General features: G+C 36.7%; 1 protein-coding gene across 1 annotated transcript in view; it reads right to left on the bottom strand.

The window, feature by feature from the left end:
* Sld5 (DNA replication complex GINS protein Sld5) overlaps window positions 1-21,346 on the bottom strand; it is a 76,650-nt gene that overhangs the window by 7,718 nt on the left and 47,586 nt on the right. The gene's annotated exons all lie outside the window — the stretch shown is intronic.

Genomic DNA, 21,346 nt, shown 5'->3' with positions numbered 1-21,346 from the left:
ATCCACTGAGAAAAAATAACGATTAATGTTTGAATCGCTATGAATTTTCTGACGATCATCGTTAAAAATTAACTCCTTCAAACTTTGATTGATTAAATTAAAAATTAATTGTTCAATCGTTACATTTAAGGGATTTGTTACGAGCCTGATAATAACGTTTTATAGCAAATTGGAATTTTGATTGATAATTAAGTTTTTCAATAAGAATACTTAACTGTTATATATATATATAAGCAGGGATGTAATGGAGGGTATACGCGGGTATACGGCGTATACCCACCTCTAATTTTTGGAAACTATCGTATAGCCACCTAAAATTAAGGAAGTACGTGGGTATACGCTGCATTCGATCCGTGGTATATTCACTTCATTGGAACAAACAACAACTGCTTTTCATGTACTGTATTTCAAAACAAAAAATCTCACTGAACAGCTAGTCGTCAGGCTGTTGCCGCGAATGAGATCTAATTTCTTTTAAAATGTTTGCGTTTTCGGAGTGTGGGAATCGAGTTTTCCAAGAATCCCTTCTATACTGAAAAAAAGCATTCTGAACCTGGAGTGGTTTTCCTCAAAATGTCAGATGTGCTGTCCCTCCCTTCAGAAATTTGACCGTTGGTATTATTATATAAACCCAAGCTGTTTCCAAATGTTTTTTTCTTGGAAACTCCTTTATTTCTAAAGACCAGCGGGAGATAGGGTTGAGGGTAAGGAGTAGGGCCTATTCATGTGGTGAGATTGAAATTTTCTGTTTTGACATAAGAATGACCACAGTTTTCATGCCCTCTTTGATCCACATTCAAAGTCTGCCAATGGGATGCAATTTTAGCAAGGCAATGGAATAGAACCAGTTCCTTTCTAATCGAAGAAGGAGGTTAAGAAAAAATGTGGACTTACTTTAGTTCAAGGGTTAAGAAGTAAAGGAATACATTTGCACCAAGAAATCATTGACCTCCACAAAAATAACAAAACATGTGACCTATCGTTGGTCTAGTTTGAAGCACTCACTGTCGTTACCAATACCAACAACTACATCAACGAAACTTGGATTAGCACTGTTCATTTGTTGTCACAATTGACATCAAAGGAAGTGGTAACTTGTTTCTATGAATACTCAGCAGCTAATACTGTAGTAGTAGTTTTCCCGCAACCTACTGAGCAAAATTAAACATTTTCTTTCTTGTTTCGTTTTCATTTAAATACAAATATTTGAGGAAAATTTGTAAAGAGGAGGGGATAGAAAACAAAAGTCAGTAAAGACTTGTAGCGTATGAGCATGTCACAGCGATCTCTAATCATTTCAATTCAACCTTCACTTCGAAAATATTCGTTTAGTAGTGTTTAAATTGTCTTTGTGAGTTGACGAATTAAGAGCTGCTTTGCAATTTGCAAGATGTCCAAGAAGGTGCTAGAAAACTGGTTAAAAAGGAAAAAAGGCAATACCTTTGTAAATTTCGTTGAAGAAAATACAAAAGCAAAGACATCGAGAACTAGTGAAAAAAAAATCCAAAGAACATGTTAATTTGTCAGCCACTACTTCAGGGAAAGACGTAAGAATATTTATTTATTTATTTGTTTCATATAACGTACATACGAAGCCGACACATACGGATTTTTATCTCAAAGCAACCAGCTTCCATCAGAAGTCACAACTGGTGCTTGGGGTCCCGGGTTCGATCCCAGCCCCCGCCAAGTGAACTTTGTGGTGGACAAACACCGTGTGCGTGGGTTTTCTCGGGGTTCTCCCGTTTCCTCCCACTTTCTTCATTCCACCATTTCATTCATTACTCATCATCACCGTCTCCTTTAGCCTAACAGGCATAACCGTGGGACGTAAAACTCAAAGATTTCATTTCATTTCAGAAGTCACAACGTTTTACACTGCTAAACACTTTGATCTACAGAGCAGTCTCAATAAATAACAAGGAAAGTTTACAAGAGGAATTCAACCATCTTCGTTCGACGCTATAGGAGAATGGCTACAGTTTTATAGATATCAACGTTTTCATAAAAAGGGCCGTTAGTTACCAACACAAAGTGATTTTAAATGTTAAGAGTGAAGATTATTTCTCTGCTACCGTATTGCCTTTCATTGGCCTCATCTCTGGCAAAGGCAGAAGAATACTTCCCTTGTCAGACTTAGTATAAGAGTTATTCATAAACCTCCAGCTAACATTAGATCATTACTGAAATCAGTGAAGGATGTCCTTCACTTGCGCACTTCTGATGTGTATTGTATACCATGAGAATGTAGATTATACTTAGGACAAACTGGACATACAATAGAACAACGATGCAAAGAACACAGAATTGATTTTACAAATACCACCATAGTAGTCGAGTGCAGCAATTCTTGGGGCAGAAAAATGAAGAAAGCCATAGCTATCTGACGTCAAAGGATCATTCTCAATAGAGACAATGGGTCTCAACCCTATCTGGTCGGCCATTTTCAGGAACAAAAAAGACATTCAACAAAGCCATTTTCGTGGGCACAACAATAGCCAATCAGGAGCGAGCATCCCTCAGCCAAGCAGAAGCCATCATTTCTCTCAGCTAATCACATGCCCCCATTCATAACTCCGCCCCTAAATAGTCACCATATATACGTACCCACATGCAACTCTCCACTAATAAGGAGAGGCAAGCACAGTCCGCGCGAAACTTGAATAACAGTGCACAGTACTAAAATGAGTTTTTGGAGCAGGCAGAGGACGGATAGTTCGCGCTAAGTACAGTGTCGACTACCAACGTCCTATTAGGCTACTAATAAGCAATGTTAATTTCCAACTATCGGTTAAGTCATATGACTAAGACTATAGGCTTTGCCCTCTTTATTAAGACCAGATTTAGACTCGTACAAAGGATCGTTCTGTTTTTCTAAGAACAGTACTTATCCGGTTCTTTTCACAACCAATGACCAGTGTTAATCGCCTACATTTGGTTAGATTATATGACTAAGACTACGGCTTTGCCGGTCTTTATTAAGATCTGACTTAGACAGAAAAAGGATCGTTCTGTTCTTATAAGACTCTTTTTAGAACCAAGACCTAACGTATTTCTCCCACCCCGACAGGCTTGACGTTTGACAAACCGAAAGGAGGAGTTCAAACTATTTGCACGTCCCTCTTGAGTGACCGATCACCAGAGTAGGCACTCATGTATTTACAGACAGTGCAGACAGTCTGAGTCCAAGTAGGATAAACTTATCCCAACAGGACGATTCATTTGTATTGCACACAAGAACAGACTCACACTCATCCAACATTACAGTTCTGGATACCTAGCGGTGTTATACCAAAGAGTTGCTTACACATACAAATCACACACACTACAACCTTCTCCCTAACACTAGAAGAAAAGTCATCAAGAAGCATTCATCAAGAAACAAAGACTACACGAAGTACTACAAGCAGAAGTCTCAGACGCCAGACAAGCAAAGAGGAACCACATCAAGAGATCCTCCCTAAAACAAGAGAAAACAACGGAGACCGCTACAGTTATCGCCTGAGAGGACACTAACCACACCTGATAGAGTACTTTCTTCTGATGAAGAGATACCACCGAAGGCTTCATTTTATCCTAACTCAGATTCTCCAAACTCCATCAACAGCTATGCTGAAGCAACAAAATCTCCAACACACACAATATATAGGGATGATGGTGACTCAAACAACAAGAATAGATGTTCCTTCATAGAAATCCCAATCACGATTCCCAAACGAAGAATACTGGAAACAGACATGCACCAACATGAGGAAAAAGGCCAAAATAGAGATACAATGCAAACACTCACAGCCGGAATTCTTGACCTAAGCAAGAACCAACAAAAGGAAAGAAAACAAGATGAATACCGGAATCCAACACAGAAAGAATCTGGGAGACGTCAAGGACAAAGCAGAGCAACAGACACGGAACACTCGGAAGAAAGGAACGACGATAGAAATAGAAAATTCATTCAGACAGGTCACCGAGGGGGCCACAACTCACAGAAACCACACACACAACCTAAAGAAACAAAACACACTTCTAAACCTAGGATAACGGAACCAGACGAAAACCAATTTGAAGAAAGCAGCAAAGACTCTCACAAACAAGAACAAAAACTCTACTCAATCGCTATATTTAATATATGTCCACAAAAAACTAGGTCATTGGTCCTGAAAAGGAAAATCAACTCCAGAATACGTAGTGTAACGGTTAACATCTATAATTTAACTCGTAAGAATGGTGTTGAAATCATTTTCCAAAATAAGGACAAACTAAGATTTCTTGATGGATTTCTTCCATCAGCATGCGCAATGGAACACGAATGACTATTATAAATGCAACTTTTTGAAGACATAATGAGTAACAAATATGCGGAAGGTGTAAATTGTACTGGACCACAACGAACAATTGCAAATCATACCGAAAAAAAAAAAATAATAAAAAAACATAATACACCACCTCAACGTGATTGAAGCTGATAAAGGAGATATGCACCCAGGGACCATGACATACTGATCAATGAGATAACTCACAGAGAACTAACTGAGGTACGTAAAAGGAAAAGATACTATGCCCCAGACCCAGACAAGATCACTACCGTACACAAAGAAATCACTTGAAAATTTTACCCAGAAACTCACAGAACTCTACAATGCAACCCTGACAACAGGACACATACCTTCATCCTGGAATATGATTCAGAACTATCTAAGATTATTAAACCTGCTACCCGTACAAAATCCTACCAATACAAAATATAATATATCTTAACTTTCAGAGCATTTTGTCCATAACAAATACATTGGCACAAAATATACACATTGGACAAACTAGCCGTTTAAAGGCTGGACGTCCCTGCCCCGTATGGGGGAAGACAGACTTCACTTAATTTGACTTGACTCCAGTTTCTTCTCGACAATCCTTGTAGATAAAGGGAATGACTGCATTTGATACGTCCGATGTCAATACCTTCACCTGGCTGATAGATCGAGGAGACTTACTAAAATTGTAAAGGTTGTTATGGGATCTTTGGCTTGATGGAGATGTTAAAGGCATTGGAAAGAAGACTACTTGGGGCCTACATGTTAGGTACCATTCTGACATTCCAACAATGAAGAAAAACCTCTCTTAGGATAGCTGATCTGCAAAGGTTTTTTACACCTTCTTGACTTATTTATTATTATTATTGGCCCCAGTAGATACAGAATTTCACAGAGTAAGTGAAGATCTCACAGATGTGGATTGAATGGGCCAAGGTTTAATGAAATCTCGCGTAATTTCCTGAACATTTTGAATGTGGTATTTTTCAAAAATACAGGTAAGGTTTGCTCTGAAATTCACCGTACTGCTTTCCCTAACACTATTAGTCTTTGTGCTATTGATGTTCAAAGTTCAATTTTCAGCACTTTCGCGCGCTTATAACTCGGAAAAGAAGCCACTTTTGACTTCGGTGTAATAAACTTGTTTTTGCATGTTTTTCTGCCTACATTCAACCTCCAAGCGCTGTAATTGCAATTCAGTGGAAGAAGTGAGACGGTATGCGATGGTATGCCAAACCGCCTCTGGTTTTTCAGTGTTCAAGACATACCGTCAGTGGAAAGTAGATGCTAAATACCGTCAATAAATTCATTTTTATACACAGTAATTGACGAAAAGCTTTGCACGTAAAAAAATATCTGTTATGTAGAAATAATTTCTAATTTGACAACACTGACATTTTTGTTACATTTTCCTACCTTTTATTCTTAAAATGAGGTACAGGTATCTTCAAAAAATTCATCTAGTTTATATTTTGATATGCTATACTGAATTGCTTCTTTCTTATGTATGTGTGTGTCTTGCCTTAATGCATATAAATGTCGTGTTTTGAGCATGGACGGATCTAGGGATTGTTTGCTGTGAACAGTGGATCTTCTGGGGTTTGGAATATCTCTCAGTCGAGTGGGGATCCAGGAGTTTTCCCGCAAGAAATTGTTAATATAAAAACTCGGTTCTTTAGCATTTTCCTGTATAATTCATTATAATAAAACATAAGGGGGATTTTTTATTATCTTTTTCAGAAAGTTGATGGCAGAAGATCAAAGTCTCTCCATGTTCCCCCGTGTAACCAGTGTTTCTTCCAGACCTGTTTTTTGGGGGACACTGCCCCCCGGAGCTCTGAGAGTGCCCTCCCGAAGAAGACCAAAAATAATACTTCTATAATATAATAATAAATAGAATAATATTAGCACTGCCCTCCCGGAATACCAAGTGTGCCCTTCCGGAACATTGTTTCTGAAAAAAAAAAAAAAAAAAAAAAAAAAAAAAAACTGCGTGTAACTAAAGAGAAGCTCTTCAATGGTTTTAAGTCATTATGGGAGTAGAAATGCAATATTTTACGTAACACACCCTCACTGTATTTCAACATTTAGATAGCCGGTATGTCGAGTAAAAATCGTAATAAAACATACAACCTCTGTTTTTTTTTTCACTTCGAACACTGGTAATTATGAAACATCCTCGCTCCCTCTCTCTCTCTCTCTCTCTCTCTCTCTCTCTCTCTCTATATATATATATATATATATATATATATATATATATATATATATATATATATATATATGTTTGTGTGTGTGTGACAAGAGGTGGAGCGTATACCCACCTAAAAAATTAGCATTACATCACTGTATATAAGACACTATCCATGGTTACTTTGGTAATATATTTATACACGAATGTTGTTTCCTTCTTATTTACAGGGTCTTCGGAAAAGGATGACGGGATTTTCTGGGACTGATGTCCACGAGTGATAGCACTTAGGTAGTTGAATGATTTATCTTTTTGTTCGGCAACTCAATCACTTTGCACTGTCGTGAATGGTTTGCACAGAAAGCAGGTAACGCCGCAGTACGGTATTCGAACGAGTGAAAGCACAAGCTCCGAACTCACTATTGGAAGATTGATAATATGAACCATCTGAAAGCAACAATCAACGAGCCAATTGGCACAGTTACGCCAGGAGTGCTCGACAGGATCTGATGTGACATTGATTATTGTCTGGACGTGTGTCATGCTATGAATGTGAACACACACAAATGTTTCTGTTACAATATAGTCGAATATGGTAGTTTCATTTGTTTTTGCACTGAGTAAAGTATTTGAGTTGCCAAACAAAACGCTATATCATTCAATCATCCAAGAGCCATTAGTCTTGCAAAGAAAGCCCCACGAAGCTCTATCATTCCTTCTAGAAGACCTTGTATATTATATTTCCTTTCTCTAGATTGCAATATCCAGACTGTACATTATCTATGGAAGTTGTACACCCCTGATCACAAACTTAAGACGACCTTCCAGTTTAAATCGAGAAAACTGATCCTAGATATTTCACAATTTCCACAAGTTGGCACATAGACAAATGGTCGTCTAAGCTTTTATTGTACCAAGCTTAGAGGTCTGCTATATTGTACCAAGAACGGATATTATTGGTACAACTAAGGTGATCACATTGAAAGTGTTTTTTATCAGATTTTTTGGACTTTCCTTGGGCGAATTGGATGCTTTCATGTTAAAGTATACAACAACATTCAAAATGAGACTTTTATAAAGTTCTGAATACACTGAATGAATAAAAAATATTTACCTTAGCTTGAAATAATTATATAACAAATTAATGTATGGATTATGCTTATAGCCTATTTGAAGTAAAATATGCAATTTTATATTTTAGGAAATATTTCCCATGAATAGTGTGCTCGGCAACGCCGAGGGACGTTATCCCTAATATGTTTAATGGGTTTAAGGCCATACGTGCCGATACTAGTAAATATGTAAATACATCAGTAAAACTATTAGTATTACTTGTGGTAACCAGGGTTAAAAAAAAAAACACGATTTTTTAAAAATCATTTTTGTTGATTTTTTTTATTTAAATCACTAGTACTTGATTTTTTTTAAAAGTAAAATTTAAACGTTAATTTTTGTTATTTTGTTTTTGATAAGTTACGGTGATTTCCCAGTTTCTTTTAGTTAGACTAAAAAGCAAAATTGGGGGTTTCCCGATATTTATGGTGTGTTTTCAGAAAGGTGTTTCTCATATGTGACAGTCAGGAGCAGTACATCACTGTTCTCTTAACTTGTAACAGTGAGTGGTCACCTTGATCTCGGGAGTTCAAATCTGACTGATTGAACGAAAGAAAGACAACGTATAGTTTTTTTTTTTTTTTTTTAATTCGAATTCCAACTGCAATTGAGAAAGGATTTCATGCAAAATGCAAGATCTTGTTATTCAGCTCAAGAAACATTTAGAAGTGTGCAAAGCAGAAGAACTAGTGGAAGATTCTGGGGGTGACGAGAATGACATTACAGATTGGCCAGTTTTGTTTAATGTATGTGAAGAATCGATCAAAAATAGACAAAACGATACAACAGAAAGCGAAAAATGTAAATATTTAAAGAAATGTAGGACACGTGGTCCAAACTCTCAAGTCGATCTCTGTTCCATTGTTCAGAATTTAAAGAAATGAAACAACAATATCTGACGCTGTAGGAATATGGAAGTGTCTTCATAAAGAGTTAAAAGACGCACAACAAGACGAGGAAATAGAAAATAAATATGAAAACAGGTATACGGAAGCATTAACGCCTTCCTATTTCTTGGCCTACCTTCTCGATCCGAAACAGCGAAAATTCAAATTAACTGCCGAAGGGAACGGTTTAGCATTGAAATTTGCAGAAGCTTACGGTGGTACTTCTCTACTGCCCATGGTAATTAAATTTCAAGCGAAGTCTCCTCCTTTTTCTAGCGTGATTTTCCCCGACTAAGTTCTACAATGTGTAACTGCCATTGAATGCTGGAAATCAAAAGCAGTTATGCTTGACATGGAAGTATGAAGCCAATTATGCAGGTGTTTACAGCTTCTGTTTCATCTGCAGTAGTTGAAACAGGGTGTCCACTAAAATTTCAAAATGAAATTTCGTGACTTTTTCTTTACCAAACCATAAAATTTCGTAACATTCTCAAGAACGAATTAGGCCGAATTTTCATGCAGGCGATAGAAGCGTGCTTTGCTTGGGATTTGGTAGCGTCTAAGGCCAACCATAGATATTTTTGGTGCTGAATTTTGACGTTTTATACAACAAAATTTTTTAGTCTGTACTTATATTTGTACAAGTGCAAAAAATCGTGACCCAAAAGCTAAATTTCTTGACTTTCGTGACCGTTTCCTGATTTCGTGATCGATAGACACAGTGAAAGAATTTTTCCTTCTTTTGATTTTGTACAATTTAAAATACGAAATCGTTTAGGCACTGATAAAGCCTCTAAGTTAGTTTTTTTTTTTTTTTTAACAATTTAATCAGAAAAGAATTTAAATATGCTCGTGTAGAAAAATTTGCATTGCACTGCAGAGTGTGTATATAGCCTATTTTATATTTTTGTTTATAAAATGAATAATTTTTTACACTCTTCTAATTTTACTATATCGTAATAAATATCAGTATCTTTTTATATAATGTTAATCAGTGTCGTTTTATATAATGCAATATTCTTAATTCCCAGTGCATAATTCTTGTACGCACTTACATTTACCTATGGAAGAGGAAGGAATATCACTAGATGTATTGTATAGGCAAATATTTAATTTATTTTGTTACACACCACTATCTTTCGCTTAAAAACTGTAAATATATTCATGGTAAACTTGTATATCAACATTATATATATACTATGTAATCAAAATTATCCGGACACCCCTTAAACCTACGTTTTTCATATTAGGTGCATTGTGCTGCCACCTACTGCCAGGTACTCATTATCAGCGACCTCAGTAATCATTAGACATCGTGAGAAAGCAGAATGGGGCGCTGCGCGGAACTCACGGATTTCGAACGTGGTCAGGTGATTTGGTGTCACTTGTGTCAGAAGTCTGTACGCGAGATTTCCACACTCCTAAAAAACATCCCTAGGTCCACTGTGCCTGATGTGATAGTGAAGGGACACGTACAGCACAAAAGCGTACAGGTCGACCTCGTCTGTTGACTGACAGAGACCGCCGACAGTTGAAGAGGGTCGTAAAGTGTAATAGGCAGACACCTATCCAGACCATCACACAGGAATTCCAAACTGCATCAGGATCCACTCCAAGTACTATGACAGGCGTGAGGTGAGAAAACTTGGATTTCATGGTCGACCGGCTGCTTATAAGCCACACGTCACGCAGGTAAATGCCAAATGACGTCTCGCGTGGTGTAAGGAGCGTAAACATTAGACGAATGAACAATGGAAAAACGTTGTGTTGAGTGAGAATCATGGTACACAATGTGGTGATCCGATGGCAGGTGTGGGTATGGCGAATGCCCAGTGAACTGGCGAATGCCAGTCTGTCAGCCTGTGTAGTACCAACAGTAAAATTCGGAGGTGGTGGTGTTATGGTGTGGTCGTGTTTTTCTTGAAGGGGGCTTGCACCCCTTGTTGTTTTGCGTGGCACTCACAGCGTAGGCCTACATTGATGTTTGAAGCACCTTCTTGCTTCCCACTATTGAAGAGCAATTCGGGGATGGCGATTGCATCTTTCAACACGATCGAGCACCTGTTCATACTGCACGGCCTGTGGCGAAGTGGTTACACGACCATAACATCCCTGTAATGGACTGGCCTCCATAGAGTCATGACTTGAATCCTATAGAACGCTGACTTCGTGCCAGGCCTCACCGACCTACATCGATACCTCTCCTCAGTTCAGCACTCCGTGAAGAATGGGCTACCATTCCCCAAGAAACCTTCCAGCACCTGATTGAAAGTATGCCTGCGAAACTGGAAGCTGTCATCAAGGCTAAGGATGGGCAAACACCATATTGAATTCCAGCAGTACCGATGGGGAGCGCCACGAACTTGTAAGTCATTTTCAGCCAGGTGTCCGGATACTTTTGATCACATAGTGTATATATATATATATATATATATATATATATATATATATATATATATATATATATATATATATATGTTTTATGTTATACGTAGATAAATAATTTCAAGTTATCTACACTGAGTATGATCAACATAATACAACACTATGTAAAATGGTTTAGTAGTTAGTAGAAAGTAGTTTGGCACAGAACGTAGACACTGCCATAAACGAATAGCTTGTAGTTTCTAATCAAAAATGCCATTTCTTAAAAATATATTTTTCAATGTTCTTATTAATAATTTTGCAGTTATGGTAAAAAAAAAAAAAAAGTATGTGATATATATATATATATATATACACCTAGGTATAAGCAAACATGGTATGTAAAATTCTGAACTGAAAATTGTGAATATTGAATTCTAAATTATTCATTGTCATTGACGATGCATTCTACATTGTCAAAATTCTTGGCTCAGGAATTTTAATCTTAAAAAAAAAAAAAAAGTTTAAATTTGCATCTTACCTGATCTTCAAATATATGAGCTACGAACTAATAAACAGAACAGCAATGACGAGGTTGGCTAAATGTTAATTTTAGATTCCTTATATAGTATCGTCTTACAGCTATCTACTAATAAAAAAACAAACACGATTAGTGATTATACATGTAATTCGTCGCATTATTTAATGATCAATAATATGCCATTCCAAGAAGTACGGAAATTTGATCTTAATAGGTCAGTATGTATCTTACTTGAATCATAAACTAACTTTCATCACTACCCATAAACCAAGTAATCTATTAAGAACATTCCTTCTGATTATCCTATTAACTTGCATCACTGCCGCTACACAGTACGGATTAAGATACGAATTTTACATTTAAATTGGATTAGAGTTTCAGAATGCTCAAAAGTACTGCATTTTCTTTCAGTTTAAAGAAAAATAAATTTGATTTAAATCACTGACTTTTTAAAAAAAAATAAATCATGTGCTGGTGGTAACACAGGTATTCTTAAGTAAAATTTGGTTTTCCAACAACAACAGTTTAGTTCAGACATTTGTTGCTACTTTGTACAATCAACACCAGCAATAGCGTAAAAATTGTCAAATTTTAAGCTTAATGTTAGGAGTTCCGAAGACTACGTAACGCTTACATGAACAAGTGCTGAATTCAAACTTCTGTACTAGTGGAAGTTTCGGTGTACAGTAAAGAAAGCTGCATTTTCGGGAAAAACCTGTCATGAAAGAAGTGTTCGGGAAATTTCCGCAATTGAACGCAGAAAGCATCGGAAGTGGATACTTCAACAATAAAACTATTTATTTTACGCTGGAAGATATTTAATTCCATTTAAGACATTTTTGAAACATTTACTTTATAAAATATGAATTATATCTTTGTTAATGGTTTTAAATTAATTTTCGAGGGAGAACCGTCTTCCAACAAGTGCTAGGGAAATTCTCGTAATTGAATGCACAAAGAATCGGAAATGAACTTCAACAATAAAACCATTTATTTTACGCTGGAAAATATTAATTTCATATACAACATTTGGCAACATTCATTTTATAAGTCATGAATTATATCTTTGTTTTAAATATATCTGGTATTCAGATTTGGCAAATGTCACTGAGGCTCCTGGGATGACTTGACTTACATCTGTTCAAGTTTGCCTGTAACACACACACACACACTACAGAGTACAACTTTTGGTCTTTAACGTTTAAATTTTCAGGATTACAAGCACGAGACACTCTAAATTTCAAAATGGTGGGTATTCACGCTACAGGGTGTAAGTTTCGGATTGTTAAGTTGAAATTTTGAGGGTAGAAGCACGAGACATTCTAAATTTGCTGTATAGATATTCTCGCCGATCTAATGTAAAATTTCAAAATGGCGGCTGTTTTCAAAACAGCAGTGAATAGAAAATTGTTACAAGCTGTGACAATGACAATCTTGAAATACCTAGGTATAAATCACATTTTAATACTTTACCCCAAAGACACTGAAATATTTCGAAAAAAAATACAGAAAAAACGCATACGGGCCCAGGTGAGTTGGTTTTCAAAAACCCGGTTTTATTCAAACGCTGGCATAAACCGAGGAAACTATGTTTCCTGTCTGGCTATGTAACACCTGTTTTTTACTGGCATCAGTGTCTGTGCTAGTACTTGGTTTGCTAAGTGACATTGTTATGTTAAAATAATAAAATATTGAAGATAAAAATATTAACAATAACTTTTACCACACACGAAATAAGCACTGACAATACAAAAACCCAGGCGAACACACGTTCGATGAAAACGAAAAGTTGAATCAAGTGAAACTCTCCTCATTCACTGATATAACAAAGTGGACTATTAGTATGCGTTTCTACAACGAATGGACAGAGAGGGGCCTCAAAGAACCTGCAGCAAAGACGAAAGGAGTGGGGAAGCAATTTAGAGTAATATGAGCATTTGTTTTGGCTAGACCAATCTGATCTCCCAAAGCAATCCCAGACTGCGATTTATACGATAAACAAAAGAAAGAAGGCTTCAAATGACAAGCGTGTTGGAAAGAAACAGAATAACGTCGCACACTAATTTTCTTTTCTCCAACTAAAATGAATATAAGGAATACACATTAAAAGCACTGAACATAAAGAATAACTTTCCTATTAATGTATAAAGTTTGTCAACTGGCTTATGTTTATGGCTCAAGAAAAAGATGAGAAATAATCCAGCAACTGCTTTACTAAGTTCCATTCCAGCCTTGTCTAGTCATTAATTTCGTAAGAAAAAGTCATTGAAGAATTTCAGCCACGGTAGCCTTTCTGGGGTTTTGAACCCGATCTTCCGAATAACATTCTGATATTACCGACTTAGCAAAAACATTGACAATCCTTAATTTATTTCTTTAAGAACTCGTATTCAAATAATACTAGGAAGTGAAACACGCAGTGAATGGACTGCGCCGATGCGTAAACTGAAATGAATATGTACAATAAATGTGGCAACACCGCAGCCCTTTCATTTGCTAGCAGCATTTTAAAGGAAACTTCAAATGCCAAGATGTTTGTCACGCCGTTTAATCTGTGGCAACTCCAAAATCAAGAAAAGGTTAGAACAACAGAAGTACTCATGCGTACTGATGCACGGTGGCTAAAGAATATCTGTCTTTCTTGACGCGTTCTTCTTTAGTTGATCTCGAGAGATTAAATTGGATTTCCGTAGCAAACATGTTTTATTCCGATCATGCGTGCAAAAACATGATATTTATTGCCGAGATAAAAAGAAATCTTGCTAAGTTTATTGTGGAGTCAGAAGAAGTGTCTAGTATATCAACTGATGAGAGCACCACAGTACATAATAAATCTTGCATAATTTATTTTAGTGTAGCTTTGAAGGTGTTGCTTGTTATTATTTTCTGAAATTGTTGAACTTGACAACAGTACAGGAGAAGCTGTATTAGGAAGCTTATTACGACTTCATCTAAGAATGAGATAACGGAAAACATTCTGAAGAATCACCCTGTTGGCTTAGCAACAAATGCTGCGGCAGAGATTCAGGGTTGTTCCAGGGAGTTGCAACAAGGTTACGTCAGCTGTTGAACAATGACTTAATTGTTGTTCACAGCATGAATCATAAGCTTGAACTTACACTTCAATATGTGGTAAGATCTGTCACTGATGTGTACTTACATGCATGCATTTATGGATCCTTTATTCAGTGTTTTTCTCATAGTCTAAGAAATCAGACACTACTTAAACAATTATCAGACAGACTGCCAACAAATATTCTGAAATTTGGTCGTGTGTTTGGAGCAAGGCTGGCTGGTTTAAACCAAGGTGGTTTAAACCAAAAAAACGAAAAATGTTCGTAAAAGTGTAAGTGTTCGTAAAATCTTGATGAACATACATTTGAGAGTTATCACGTTTCACTCCCGTATATTATTCGTATTATATTCAGACCTAAATTCCCCATTCAGTACTCAAAGAGACTATCCTACAAAAGCCACTTTTGTTCTTTTTATAACTTTATGAATGTTTCTTTTATGATTTTTTTATAGTTTATTATTATTGTTATGCAATTGCAATCAAAGAAAAATTCTAAATATTGTTTCGTTTTAATAATGTTTACTATTGGTAAAATACATCGAAAGACCGTAATTTTTTCTGGGGGGCGGGGTTCATACAAACTCCGCGAGAGGCATTTACTGAAATCAGAAGTATCATAAATCAGAAGTATATTTATGTATAAATGGGTCAGGACCAAAGTGAACTCAAATAATTCGTATCTTTATTCACTTTCCTTATTGATATACAAATTAAGTCGTTGTATTTCTTTAACTTGGACTAATAAAAGTCGTAGTAAACTAACTTGGACTAAATTAGTTCTTCTGTACTCTGCAGTATTCTGATTGTCCATATGTAATTCTGTATAATGGTTTCACTTCTGCAACTGTTTATTTTTATTTTTTATTTTATTTCTTTATTTTATTTACTTTTTTTTTGTCCTTCTGAAATGGCTCTTGACAATTATATTAACAAGTATGTAAAGATCAGTACGATGTATTTTTATCAGTTGTCCTTCGTGAATGAGTCGGCAGACGTATCGCCAGTTAATCCTGGTTTCGAGTTCAAATAACGGAAAATTTCTCTCGGATGTAAGCCGAGAAGCGGTTTGGATTTCGCTTTAAGCTTATGTAACCCTTTCCAGCGTAACCCGATTGTTGTATAATAACATCAAAGCGAAACAAATTTATTTCTGTCCATATGTGATGTAAATACATAGAGTAAATTATTTAAACAAAAAAAAACTGTTTTTTTTTTTTTTGTTTTTTCAATAAAAACCATGTTTTTTTCCAACCCTGGTTTGGAGTACGTTGGATTGCACCTTCATTCAATTATGTATGGTAACTGCGGAAAAGTTACATTGCATTGTGTAGTCTTTTGAGTAAATGTAGTAAAGATACATCGTGTCCGTTGCGTAAGAGATCGAAATTCGAAGGTTTAGAAAAGAAGCCTACCAGCTGTTGGTCATAAGGGACTTTATATGTTGCTGAAATTTTGAAACGTCTTTCGCTTTATTTGCAGAAGTTAACCTGCAGTTGTAGCCAAACGAGAATTCGACTTGATACACCAATCAATCTGCGCATTAAAGACTGTTGATTTCCCGAAGTCAAGAAATGCTCTTAATAAATTAGAACAAAGAAACGTATTCCAGGAAGTCTTAAATCACTGAGCCTACTGCTAGTGATAAAACGAAATCTGAGACTTTCCGACTGAGCTTTCTTCAATCCTTTTTCGACAATATAAACTCCCGTTTTCCAAATAAAGAGATTTTCATTGCTAAACCCCGCTTCTTGGTCTATCAAAATCAAATAGTGTTGTTTTGGAGACGATGCAATCGGTTGTCTAAATTGTTGAAACAGTCAATAAATGATCTTTCCTCCGTAATGAAAGAATTTCGTTTGTACAAGAATCGGGATGCATATAAGACTCGAACCCGGGATCTCCGGCATACTGTGCCGATGCGTTAACTACTACGCCACCCAGTCCAGTCAATCACTTTTTCATTCTTTGTATGTTATTGAATTCGCACCTACTGAGAATTTGGTGTGTAAAGTTAAGTTTAAATCGGTTGTTTCCTCCTTTCATAAATAGGCTATATAAATTTACAACCGTCAAAAGGTATTCTCAATACATAAGAACACTGGATTGTCCAAGCACAGCAGTTAGGCTATGGTAGAGGCCATGCGATCTAAGTGGAATGCACCGACTACAGGAGTAAGAGGGTGTTTGACTGTTCTGGGAGGCGAACTGGGTGGCGCAGTGGTTAACATATCGGTACGGTATGCCAGAGATCCCGGGTTCGAGTCCCAGTCCAGTCAATCACTTTTTGTATGTAACATGATACAAATCCATTACGAGGCACATGATAACTACATCTGAAATCATTTCAAACAGTTTAGCCTTTTATTTGTGATATGATCACAAACAAAGTAGTCTTCATTCGTAAATAATAGAAATGAAATGAAATTTTTGAGTTTTACGTTCCACAGTTCTGGCGGCTAGGCTAAAGAAGATGGTGATGAGAAATGAATGAACTGGTGGAATGAAAAAGTGGGAGGAAACGGAAGAGCCCCGAGGAAACCCACACACACGGTGTTTTGTAAATAATAGATTGAACACTGTTACCGCAAATTTGATCGAGCACAAACAAAATTCGTTACGCATGATTCTCACATATATCTTTGAATAGTATTCTGTTCTGGTGGCGACCTCTTGACATACGCATTTTAAGTCAATCCTGAAATTAGTTATGCTAAGAAACATGATTACAGAAATTAATTATAATCACATTATTTCAACCCGTTTTGAAGTATATGTTTGGAGGGGCTTTTTTCTGAGGGGAGGGGTTTATTGTGGGTTTTACCCGAGAAAAATCCACTGGAGATTTACGACCCGCTCGGGAGAGTAATACTCCCGGAAGTACTTCTTCCGCGCGCTACTCTAGCCAGCTGTTTTACACGCTGTCCTAGCCAGTTGTTTTAAGTTGGTCACAAAATTTGTATCATGAAGTACAAGGGGAACAAAACGAGCCATATATCATGGAGTACAAGGGCATAAGTACTACAACTACTTATCTGCACAAAAATAAATAAATCACTTTTTTAAGCATTATTTTCATATTATTTTAATTTAATAAGTGTTATAAAAATGTAAAAAAAAAAAAAAAAAACTTTCCGCGGGCGGGTTTGAACTCGCGCCAAAAGAGAGTTTTATTACTAGCATAAAGCGCTAGCGCACTCGGCCACAAAGGCCGACAGCAACAAGCGTTTGATTTCTGCTATTTTAAGGCAACGTGGCAAGAAGTGGATAACGCCAACCAATCAGAATTGTGTTTCTAGTTTCTACTTCCGGGAGCATTACTCTCCCGAGCTAGTCCTGGAGATTTTTGGGTGAGGAAAATTCCCACCACTCTGCAGCTATGTGCGATATTCGGCAAAATATTAAAATGCTCTTTCTCTGGAACGGTTCAAAATATTTTTATTTTATTTGAAAGATAATTATTTAAGTAATAATTCCAGAGTCAACATGGAAGGAGTTACATAATAATTTAATGATTCAAATGCATAACTGGAAAAATTAATGAAAATTTTAACAGATTAAAATTAAAAATTAAGACTATGAAAAAATAATTCATTAAATTAAAAATTAATTAAAGAAAAAGTAACGGTTAAAATTAAAATTAGTTTCAAAATTAATCGATTAAAATTTAAATATACTGTGCCTCAAGATCTTGCAGATCGACAGTGGGCGGAGTTGGGGTCCGAGCGGTCTCAACGTGTTCGATTGGAGAGATGACCTTGCTGGCCAGGAAAGAACCTCAATATGATGTAGACAGTCCACAGACACACGTGCCATGTGTCGCCAAATGTTGTGCTGTTGGAAGATCGTACCAGCATATTCTCGCAAGAGGAATAACATATGCGGACGCAGAATCTTACCCACATATTGTTGTGCCGTCAAGGTTCCGTGATTTATTATGAGACGCGACGCGATAGCTCCCTATACCATGATGCCAGAAACAAAACCGGTTATCCGTTCCACAATATTGGCTGGATGTGATCTTTCCTCCCAGTGCCGCCACAAAGGCACATGATGGTCATCTATCATAATGTAGAACCGAGACTCATAGCTGAACACGAACCTCTGTCACTAATGAGGATTTAATCCTGTTCGAGCGCGATTCAACTCCTCACGCTGTCGTTTATGCAATGATAATGGCAACCTGTGTAGGAGTCCGTATACCTGCAATCCACCTGATGGCAACCGTCGATACACTGTGCGAGATGACATAAGGTGTTAAGTCCACTACTTGTATCCAGATGGCAGGCACAGACGTCACAGGTTTACGTAATACTTCACATCCAATGCGACGATTCTGCTGTGTTGTTTCTGTTGTGGTTGACCGGAACCTTAACGTCTTACGTTTGTGCCTTCGCGTATCCACTGACCCCAACATCGGGAGTGATATTGGAATGTCCCAGAAGCTTGACAAACGTACGAAATCCGTCCTCGCACAATCAAATGGTACGGTCCCTCTCGAATACAGTCAAAAAGAAGCGAAGAGGCACTGTGTGTTTTTCTTGACCTTCCTGCACTGTGCTAACTCATTTTCACCCTTTACAACTTACTGACACAACCAGCGCTGCATTCCTTACTGTTAATATTATTGCCCTCTGGTGATCATTCGCAATCTTCCTAATTTTTGAAACTCTTTAACTATTTACATACCCTCCATAACGCTTCACATCTATCAAATTGGAGTTTAATTGGACTTTCTTTTTCAGTAAGTATATATGTATTTTGACCATCCAAAACATTATGACCATTGCAGCAACTGAAATTTATCATTGTACTCCTCGAACCACTACAGCATAATGTGACCTTATAACAACGAGCATTATCCTTCTGCAAGATGCCACTGCCAGCTCGAAACTTATCCAACATGAAGATATAGGGTCATTCCACGTCAGTTCAACCAAGGCTTTTAACCCACTATCTCAGATTTGGATGAAATTTGGTAGTGTTATAAAACTTTTTATGCCGATTGCAAGTATGTAAATTTTATTGCAATAACATCAGCGGTTTAGAAGTTATTGCATTTCAAAAATAAGAAGAAAATCAATTTTTAACAAAGCGATATATTTCCCTCGTTTTGTAAGAATACCAAAAGATTCATATTTCGGTTCCTATTAATGCCAGAAACATGATTCTTTCTTTATTCAGCTTGTCTTGAAGTTATGTACCATGAAAAAAATGAAAACTTTCCATGGAGCTGTCAGAGAAAGCTAACATTTTGAGACAAAAACTAGACCGCCATTTTGTAAACTTCAAACCTTTATTTCTCAATATCCCTCCATAGATTTCAATGATTTTTTTTTTTTTTTTTCGAAAGCTTATTACATTTATTTACACATACACAAAAATTGTGAAGGGCCATCCAAGCACTGAGGAAATAAGTTAAATTATCCCAGTCAGTTGTGCCAACAGATTGCGAAATAAACTTTTTCCAATAACTTCCATGCGATTTAACATATCTCCTTCAAAAACATTGGTATAAGTACTCTTTGGTACCCTAGTAACACGCCTGTGAGCATTACCAGTCCTCCAACCCGTGTCAGGGTTGCCTGTCACAGCGTTAGACGTTATCTGTGCCCACATTTTGCATTATACGAATGCGTTGTGACATTGCAAATATACGAAATCGTGTGGACCAAATACCCCTAATTACTGAACGCATTATATAACTGCGTGTGGACCAATTATATAACGCATTATATAATTGCGAACTTCTTAAAAACACATTATATATCAGGGTGTCTACTGGTCATGAAAGTCATGAAAGTCATGAAAAAGTCATATATTTTGCTTAGTGGTCATGAAAGCCATGAAAAAGTCCTTTATTTACCCAACTGGTCATGAAAATCTGAAATCTCAGAGTATATTTTTATACTTCATACTTTTATACCTCATACTGCATGTACTGAAACAGTTGTATCAGGTCAGTAATTGTGAGAATTTCCCCCACCAGTTAGTGCTGGCTAACTGGTACTTTACTGTCTTCCTAGCTGCTCCCCATTTCATCTTCTAGTCTCTGTAATATAGTAACAACTTTTTACTGTCCAACTTTCTGATCTGCTATTTCTTTACTTCTAAGAAATGTAAATTGTGTATTTTTGGGCCTTTAGACTTGCAAATAATATTATTCGTTTGAGTTTGCAGATTTTAAATTTGATGATCTGGCAGTTCTTTGAGTGCTTAATTTCAGACCAATTTCTGCTAGATGGATCAGAATTAAAACTTCAAATACAGTATAGAGTGATTCACTGGTAAGAGCAGGCCCGTATTTAGGTAAGTACGAGCACAAGGCGGCAGAATTTGATTCTTTGCACCACTGATGGTAGGGGTTTATTACTACTAATGGTAAATTTTTATCGCCATGGTCATGAAAATTTGAACAAAAAGGTCATGAAAAGTCATGAATTTACTTTCTGGTATTCCAGTAGACACCCTGTATATTCAATTATACAGAACACTAACTGTATATATATTCTTTGACACACTACTAACCTGTACGTACGGCTCAGATCCCGTATTCACTCTGCTCTCATTTCAAAACAATAGCGATTTTTTTAAATGTCCATAACACTAGAAAAAAAATCCTACATGGTTCAACGCTCTCAATCTTTCCGAAAGTCGAAGTTAGTGAATGTGTTTGAAGATCTTCCAAATACTGTTTACGCCACACAACGGCAGGCGTATCAGCTAGTATACCTATAACAAGTAAAGTCTTATGCTGCTGTTATAATGTAGTATATATTGTTAATACCACAGCACGAAGTTTTTCTTTATGCAGAAAGAAGAAATCAGGGTTGCCACTCTCTTTCCCCCCCAAAAAATTTCCAGGATAAATTACCA

This window comes from Thermobia domestica, chromosome 8 (assembly GCF_964235325.1).
Source record: "Thermobia domestica chromosome 8, izTheDome1.hap1.1, whole genome shotgun sequence".
NCBI lineage: Eukaryota > Metazoa > Arthropoda > Insecta > Zygentoma > Lepismatidae > Thermobia > Thermobia domestica.
Note: the sequence above shows the minus strand (reverse complement) of the source record. Positions and strands in the feature narration are given on the sequence as shown.